This window comes from Crocodylus porosus, unplaced genomic scaffold (genome assembly GCF_001723895.1).
Source record: "Crocodylus porosus isolate Cpor-Errol unplaced genomic scaffold, CroPor_comp1, whole genome shotgun sequence".
Lineage (NCBI taxonomy): Eukaryota > Metazoa > Chordata > Crocodylia > Crocodylidae > Crocodylus > Crocodylus porosus.
Genome location: NW_017728918.1, coordinates 55,003,146 through 55,012,671, shown reverse-complemented (window position 1 = coordinate 55,012,671; position 9,526 = coordinate 55,003,146). Strand labels below are relative to the sequence as shown.

The following is a 9,526-nucleotide window of genomic DNA, read 5'->3' as shown; positions in this document are numbered from 1 at the left end:
GGGGCCGTCACGTGCGGGCACCGGCTCCCCCCTGCCCCGGGCCAGCTCCTTTCTCTCGGCGCCCCCCGCTCCACCTCACCTCGCCAGCGCAGCCCGATCCCCGGGCTTGGGCCACTGCACAGGGACTCCTTGCCTCTCGGCCACCCGCACACACGCGCCTCGGGGGCGCCGTGCCCAGCCGTGGCACGGGGAAGTCCTCTGGGTCACTCTGGGCATGCACTAGGGGCGGCTGGCATCACACACACACCAACAAAATCATTATAAAATCACAGCGCGGGGGGAGTGCATGGAGAGAGGGCAGAGACATCACACTGACACAACCTGAAATAAACTTGGCTGGCAAACCAAAGGAACAAACACAAAGACTGTGATGGGGAAGGAGGGAGGGTGTATGTGGCTACACATCTGAGCTGCCTGCTTTTAATTTTTTAATTTTAGGAAGTCCCCCCTGAAGCACCTCTGTACAAAGCTGGTGTGTGTGTGCTCGCGCACATGTGTGCTAGTATGTGTGTGTGTAGATATACGTGATTATGAAGCCAAGCACCTTTAATTGTTTAGGGTGTCTACCAGAAGCACAGTCCATGTCTGTATAAAGCTGCTGTGCTGGTGCGTGTGTGTGCGTGCCTGCGCATGTGTATGATGTGCAGACTTACATGACTACAAACATGAGCCGCTTACCTTTGATTTATTTTAGGAAGTCCCCCAGAAGCACAGTCAGTGTCTGCACAAAGCTGCTGTAGTGCTGAGGAGTTGCTGGAGTGAGTCTCCAAAGAGTGGGAGAAGGGGATGCAGCTCTGTCCTTATTAGTCTCACACAGTGTGACCCTCCCACTCAGCGAGCTCAGAATACACTCTGCAAGACAGGACAAACACCAATGCAGATGAGGCTTTTTGCATAATTGCACTAATATCTTCCGAGCCTGGTAATAATATAAAATAGAAATGTTTTTTATAAACAGTTCCACTAATAAAATTGCCTGGGTTTGTTTGTATGAATGAAAGGGTGTCTGGTTTCTAGTTGTGGAGCATTCACTATGAAGTACTGCATGACATTAACACACCAGCAGGGAACTGGCTTTTAACACACAAATGTAAGCACACATCATTAATTTTATATATTTTTATCATAAATTTAAACCCAACCAAGGAATGCACCTATTTATGGCACTGATGTTGCAAAGCACAGCAGAAGACTGGTATTTGGTTTGCCTTTTTAAGCCTATCATTTAAAAGCCAGGGTGTTCTTGAACTGTAATATCATCTGTCTGTGATAAAATGGTGACATTGAGCCTTGCCACTAATTCTTACTTCAATATGCTAAACTGCACTTTTTTTGGGCCCTCCGAACATGTTCATGACAGCTTTCCAGTGTAGCCTTTTGGCACACAAACCGGAGAATAAAAGGATCTAGAAAAAGCAAATGACTGCAGATAGAAACACTGAAGGTAGAGAGAGCAGGATCTTGTTTTAATGCATCTAATTTAAATATATTTAAGTTGTTAACTTTCTTTTTTCTACTGGAACATTTTTGCGGGCGAGACACTTATACAGGCAGGTTATAGTGACTTGTCATGAATGAATCTCAAAGGGTTTAGCAGTTTTAGGTTGACATTTATGAATGTTGGTCTTAAAAATCAGAGAATGGATTAGGTTTTTCTGACAAGATTTTGATCAGTGCTTCATGGTTTCAACCAAAATGAAATATCTGGGCAGCATAACAAATGAGTCAGAGTTGACGTCATGGTTCATACCCTTTTATTCTATCTTTGTGTCATAACTTTTAAAATAGTATCTGTGCTTCTCAGCTCAGAATCATAGTGGGAATGGAAAGATGTTCATATAGCTAAGTATTGGTGTGGGAGTCAAAATCCTGTTTTCATTTGTAGTCCTGCTACAGACTTGCTGTGTGACCTTGAGCAAATCAGTTTCTCAGTCTGTAAAATGCACATAAGGTGTGTATAAGTGTTTATGGGATCCAGCTCAGGTTTAGGCAGCTTAGTTTAAATTGCCTAAACCTGGGTCAGGATCAGCACTTGCAAGCATTCATGGCTTGCCAGGATGAGGCATGTGCAGGGGAGGCAAGTAAGTTGAGGAAAGGCGGCCAATGGGTTGGGAGATATGGGTCCACAGTGGGGGCTGGCAGGTCTAGGTGGAGTATTAGCAGGTTTAGGGGGAGGTGGGGGCTGCCCTCGTCCAGGAGCACTTGTCAGGGGGTCAGAATAGCCTAGTTAGGGTTTGTGAGGCCCTGGGGCAGGGAGCAGAACAGTGCAGCCCCAGAGCAGGGCCAGAAACATGTGGAAAAGTTCATCAGGCTAAGTTAACTCTTGCTAGGTCAGGTTAACCCCATGATCAAATAAAGTTATTTCTTGTTTGACAATAACTAATTTTAGATCTGGTGTACCATTCTTAGGGCAACCTAAACCCTGTGAGCTGCCCTACAATTGGTTAGGGCAATCTAACCTAACACTTGTAAATATCCATAGTAACGTCTTTCTACCTCACGGGGTGAGCCATAGGGGCCTGATCCAGTAGCCAGTACTCGTTCTTCTCAGTAGTCCCTTGGTAGATCTATTGCAAAGTCTCTTATTATGAGTATTGATTTAAAAACAAGAATTTTATGTTCTCATTATTTTTTCATGCTACAAAAATCCTGCAGTGCTTCTGTTTTGCTCCAGTTCACGTGTCCTAAAAACCTTGGAGTCAGATCTGCTAGAAAGGACTCCTGCATCCAGGCAGCATCTGACTGGGTTCCAGTGTCCAAGCAATAAAATTGCTTTGGCAATGTTTTACAATGAGCTAAAGATACTTTTTAAATCCCACAAAAGTTTGTACATGTGATATAAATATTCCAGACTTTAATTAGCTACATTTCCAAAGACAAAAAAATGGCGGTAATATCTAGGCTCAACATTAGGAAAAATTTCTTCACAGTCAGGGTGGCCAGAGTGTGGAATAAGCTCCCTCCAGGGGTGGTGCAGTCACCTACCCTGGAAATCTTCAAGAGGAGACTGGACAGTCACCTTGCTGGGGTCACCTGGCCCCCCAGTTATCTTTCCTGCTTGGTGCAAGGGGCTGAACCTGATGATCTTTCAAGGTCCCTTCCAGCCTTACAATCTATGAATCCAGACAGACACACAGAGTTGTCAGTGCCCTAAACTTGGTCCTTGGTTTGATACGGACACAAAATAAAAGGGAGGGAGTAAGCCTAATGTCCATGATGCAGACATACAAATTCTGCTCATGAAAGGCAAGATAAACTAATGCCATGGCCCTTTGCTGAAAACTCTTGGGATGAAGTTGCACATTACACACAGACTATACGAAAACTGTTGAATGGTAAACAGCATTAAAGTTAGAATGTGCCATGAGCAGTTGCACTTTAAGGCTGGGGCAGAAATTACACATAAACTAGTATAAGTGATTGGAAACCAGTTCAAATCTGTAACGCAACATAACTTCAGTACACATAAACCATTTTCAAAATGGCTGATACCTGTTAAACATAGACTTAAATGGATGTAATGTCAGACTTAACAGATTTAGGTTAAATTGGTTTATTGAACTTCTGTCCCAGATCCTTTCCAGATTTAAGTTAACTCACAATCTCCCAGCATCCAAGGATGTTCTGCACCTCCTGCACAAGTCCCACCCTCGGAGGGTGGGTGTGCTAGCCTTGGCCCAAGCTGTCTGCCCCAACCAAGCAGGGAGGCTTGGCTCCCCCTGGCTTCTGGCCTGGGCCACTGCAGGCATGTGGCTGTATTTCTGGAATCAAAAGTGAATGTCTGTTCACTTGCTTATCAAGTCAATCTATGCAGCTTAGACTAAGCAAATTGATTGGGCTTTTTGAGTATCTGTACTTAACCTAAGGGTTAAAACTGTTTCTTGCCTGCACTGCTCTGACTTGCCATTAGAGGACTGGTGAACAGAGGTGTGGCTAGGAACCAGGACACCTAGGCATTATCCCTGCCTGGGGAGGTGGGGGGCAGCTAGGATCAGGCCCCTATGTCCTGGGACACTGGAGGACTGCAGATTGCTCATTTTATTTCTGTGGAGCAGACTGAAGTTAATCTAACACAAGAGAGGTAGCACAACCCAGAGTTAATCCTTGCCTGAAGCAGCGTAACTTTGAGACACTCAGAGGGCACTTAACATGAGTTAGCAAGCTTTAACATGAAAATGCTCATGTTTTAAGTTCCCTTAGTGTGGTCTAAGCATAACATGGAACATCATCCTTGGACCTTGCCAAAACAAACTTACAAAAGACACTACCTAAATGAAGGGAGAATTAGTAAAGTACAACAGCCATTCCCCAAACCCTGTAAAACACTTTGGCCCAGCTACTATTGAAGTCAGTAGAGCTTCATTATTTTTACATCATCTGAGGAACTAGTGCTCAAATGGCAAAGCACCGTTGCCCGTAGCAATCAATATAGTTTTGGGAGACTATGGAAGAAAAAATTGGGAAGAAGGAAGCCTGGCTGTTTACAAACTGCTGCCAGGAAGAAGACAAAAGAGCCTACATCTCTTTTGCCATATAGACATCAAAATCACAACTGAAAACATGTCTCCAAATTATAGACCATTTTAAAAATTCAAATTATCTTCACTTGTCAACGCAGGCAATTATTAGCTTATTTTAAAGAAAAGCTCATCTTCCTCAGCGTTCTTTCACCTGAGGGAGCTGGTCAGATATAAGTGGGAATTCTTGGAATATGTAGCTAGTACCCAACACAACCCCTCTTTCATAGCAAGTGTAAGTTGCAGAATTGCTTAATTTTCTCTGTATATAGCCCAAACCAACATCATTATGAACAGCAGAGGCTAAAACTGAGCCTAGAGAAGACAGAGACCAGGCTGACTGGAAGAAAAGAGTACTCAGAAAAAAATTACATCCTAATGAACATTGTCTGGCAACCTTTAACAAGCCATGGAACAAAACAACCTTGTTCCAGTTCAATATGGGCCTTGTGGTTTCAGTGTCATGTCAGGGGCAGGGGGCTTTGCCTATGCCTATGCCAAGACTAAACAGGTAGGAGCAGCACTCATGCTACCACCACTCTCTGCGTGCAGTGTAGGCACAGCTTTCAGCAGTGAGGAGCTGTAATAGGGATGGGTATCTGGAAGCTGCGTCCATACTGCCACCACTAAATTAATTAATATTTGTGAAGTGTTTGAGATCCTTGGATGCAAGAAAAAGACTTGGGTTTTAACATTTTAGAACATCTTACATAACTATCAAAAGTTAATAAGTTTATGACATATTTTTCCTATTTACTAACTGCAAAAAACAAATAAACCAGACCTCACAGCCTGAAATATAAGATCTCCTTGTTTTGGAATGGCAGAATGAAGATAAATAGATTTTTCTAGAGTTATGGCTGCATAGAACCTGATCTTCAGCTGACTTACCCTCCCTTTCCTGCTTCGCTAAAGCTGAAACCCTAGCTGCTCCTGAACACCGATCTCCATAGTTGAATCTCTGATTTTGTAAAGAGCTAAAGATTCTCCACAGCTGTGAAATAGATTCATAGATGCTAGGGTCAGAAGGGACCTCAACGGATCATTGAGTCCAACCCCTGCCTAGGCAGGGAAGAGTGCTGGGGTCAGATGACACCAGCCAGATACCTATCCAGCCTTCTCTTAAAGACCCCCCAAGGTAGAGGGAGAAAGACCAGGAACAGAGAGCAGACAGCAACATTGCCCTTAGGAAAGATATTAATTAGTGGAATATCAAGACCATTAAAAAGGAAAGATGATCATTAGCACCTCTGGAGTGAAAAACAATGAGCCCGTTAAGTCAATTGACTCCCTCAGCTGCCTGAACAGCAGTGAAACAGCTGCTGCACTGTGGAGCAGGAATCAGTCTCAAGATTCTATCTCAGTTAGAAAATCACCTTCCCCACTTAAGACATCCACCCCACTTTTGAACTATTTTTGGTGGGAAAGGTACATGTTGTATACAAGAAAACATGGTATTTCAATAGCTACAGCATATATTATGCAAAATAACATGATTATACTAGCACCAAAAAGAGTACACTATAAATTTTGTTCCTTGAAGCAATACTAGCTGTCACTACATTATTTGATGATAATGCATAAGTAGTGGAACCCAATTTATCTGTTACTAGCAATTGCCTATCAAGAATAACAGAGGGTGCGGAGGGAGCACCACCACCCACCACAGCACACTGCTGCTGCCTCCCAGGAGCAGTGTGGGGAGGGAAGCTTGCCCTGCTATCCCCCTCTGCCAACACCCCACATTCCCATCACCTCCAGAGCCACTGGCCTCACCATCTCCCTGGCCCTGCTCCTCGGAGGCTCCAGAGCACCACACCAGCGCTGCTCACCTCACCCCCTCTCTCCATCCCCTCCATCCTTGCTGTGATGGCGGCTCTCTGCACTCTGACTGGTTGTTTCACTAACCAATCAGAGTGCTCCAAGAGCGTTATGGACAGACAGATAGATGGACTAAGCTCTTTATTATATAAGAATAATCAGACTATGCCTATAGAAATAATACTAAACAATACCATCATTAAAATGAATATTTTCTAATCCTACACTTAATTTCTTATGTACACATTATATACTGATAGATCTCTATCATATTCTCATATTAGGAATTGCTTGCCATGCACACTAAAAATAAAATATGTAATGAAGAGTAAATGTTTTTGCTTGATCTGAGCCTTCAAGAGGCTGAGAAGCGATTAATACACAATGAACAATTCCAATTTTGAATATATACCATTGCCTTTATTACCATATGTCATCAACCTTTACATTGCTCAAATATCTTCCTTTTCCTACTGTTCCTAAAACTTTTCATACTGTTTTATTTTGGCAAGATAAATTTTGGTGGAGTGGGTTGTAAAAGAAGAGAGACTGGAAAGTTGTTCTCTAAAACAGACAAACATAAACCCAAGTCACATGGCTTTTGTTAGTCAGCAGTGCCCATATGTTTTTAAAAGTCATTTGCACATAACAAAAAAATGAAAGGCTGGTTGTAGGCAGCAGTATTGGGACCTTCAGGTGTTTGTTGAATATTCAGTGTATATAGTCTTAAACATTCAGATCACAGTGGGAAAACAACTCTAAGGCTGTGAGATATGCTAATTTAAAATTGCTCTATTTCAATTTTTTACATAAAGAATAGTAGAGTCCCCCAAAAATACTTAGAAAAAATACAGTTGAAAATAATTTTGTCAGAGGCGGAAAATTACATCACGACTTTGGAGGAATAACTGCTATCTTCTGAGGCAGACTGGATGCAATTTATGCTACAGTAAATTAAAGAGTACAAAACACAATGGAAGCTTTCTGTGGTAGAGTTATAAGAAAACACTAATAGCAGTCGGCTGGATTGTGACTTGGATTACATGCCCACACAGAGCCATAAAGGAGAATAGCAATGTTGATTACTACACTGTGGGGAGACTACCTTGGATAGGGAAAGACCCCATAAATGGACTATGCATACCTATTCTTTCTTTCAGAACAGGGGAGCAAGAAGTGAATCAAGACTGATTTCTCTCACCCCTCCCAGTGTAGACAGAATAGGAGGTACAGTGGGGTGATACACACTAGTAGTTTTTTACTACATCCTTGTGTTCCTTGAATTGAGATTCACAGATTCCAGCATGTGCACAGGGGGGACCACTAAGGCAGTCAACAAGAAATGCTGGAGAGGGGGGTATATTAGGAATGCAGCCTCTCTTAGAGTGCTGCTTCACTTAAGCATCTCTTTGTGACCCTGAATTAGGCACTAAAGTGAGTCATAGCCCCAAATACACGTCTAGACTTAGGCACATAAGCCATCAGTTGATGTACAGGTGACCGGCTCACTTTTTTCTTTTAAGATACTGCCAGAGATAGAGGACATGATAGTGACTTTCCATAATATCTCAGGAATCAAGAAACCTATGTTCAGTTACCTCCTCAGCTCAAAGGAAATCAAACCCAAGTCTCCCAGAAGAAAAACCTAAACCCTATTCTAGACAGAATGCTGGAGTAGGGACATTTCTTCTGTTGAACCTGGACTATTGTGCAGAAAGGAGTACCTGAGCCATGAGGCCAGGAGAACAAATAAGAGAAAGCATGACTCCATAGGCCAGACTGAAGGCACCAGGCACAGCTGGTGAACTCAAACTGATGAGGCGTATGGAATGGGACACAGGAGCGGGGGTGGGGGTGCAGTTTGCAGCCAGCCAGGAACACCGGGGTTTGCAGCCTCCCCACTCCTGGCCAGAGTGCCCAGCTAACTGCAAACCCCTCCCACCCCTTCCCCCAAGTCCCCACTTCACCCACCCCACCAGTCTGAGTTCACCAGCTACGCCTGGAAGGCACTTCTCTGAGAAAGAGGAGTCTTGGCTCCTAACATTGTTTATGCATTTTTATGTAATTACTCTGTAAATCAAAATGCATAAATCATTCCTGATGGTTAAGGCATTCTGAGAAAATAGATACATGTACAAGTCCATGGGGCTAGATGGGATGGACCCCAGGGTGCTAAGGGAGATGGCTGATGTGATTGCAGGGCCATTGCCCATGATCTTTGAAAACTCCTGGCAATCAGGAGAGGTCCCAGATGAGTGGAAAAGGGCAAACATAGTGCCCATATTTAAGAAAGTAGAAAAGGAGGATCCAAAGAACTACAGACCAGTCAGCCTCACCTCTGTCCTGGAAAAATCATGGAGTACATCCTCAAGGAATCAATTTCTAAGCACTTGGAGGAGAAAAAGGTGATTAGGAACAGTCAGCTTGGATTCACCAAGGGCAAATCATGCCTGACCAACCTGATTGCCTTCTATGATGAGATGACTGGCTCTGTGGATGCGGGGAGACCGGTGGATGTGGTGTACTTTGATTTTACAAGGTTTTTGATACAGTCTCCCACAACATTCTCCCAGGCAAGCTAGGGAAGTACAGGCTGAATGAATGGGCTGTAAGGTGGATAGAAAACTGGCTGGAGCATTGGGCTCAGAGGGTGGTAATCAATGGCAGTCACTATCAAGTAGAGTGGTCTAGGGGTCAGTCTTGGGGCCAGTTTTGTTCAATGTCTTCGTCAACAACCTGGCATAGAATGCACCCTCAGCAAATTTGCAGATGACACCAAGCTGGGGAGAGTAGTAGATATGCTGGAGGGTAGGGCTAGAATTCAGAGTGACCTAGACAAATTGGAGGATTGGGCCAGAAGGAATCTCATGAAGTTCAACAAGGACAAGTGCAAAGTCCTGTACTTACAACACAACAATCCCATGCGCAAGTACAGGCTGGGGGCTAACTGGCTGGGCAGCAGCTCTGCCGAAAAGGACCTGAGGGTTACAGTGGACAATACACTGAATATGAACCAGCAGTGTGCCCTTGTTGCCAAAAAAGCTAGTGGTATACTGGGCTGCATTAGTAGGTGTGTTGCCAGTAAGTTAAGGGATGTGATTATCCCCCTGTATTCAGCACTGGTGAAGCCACATCTGGAGTATTGTGTTCAGTTTTGAGCCCCCCCACTATAGAAAGGACAAATTGGA

At 43.8% G+C, this 9,526-nt stretch overlaps 1 protein-coding gene across 2 annotated transcripts in view; it reads right to left on the bottom strand.

The window, feature by feature from the left end:
- The window catches only part of COL19A1 (collagen type XIX alpha 1 chain), a 391,132-nt gene extending 390,370 nt beyond the window's left edge, over positions 1-762 (bottom strand). For both annotated transcript variants that reach the window (XM_019537606.1, XM_019537607.1), the window contains exon 1: positions 679-762. The gene's annotated coding sequence lies outside the window, so the exon portion shown is untranslated. The remainder of the gene's footprint in view (positions 1-678) is intronic.
- Between the last annotated feature and the right edge of the window lie 8,764 nt (positions 763-9,526).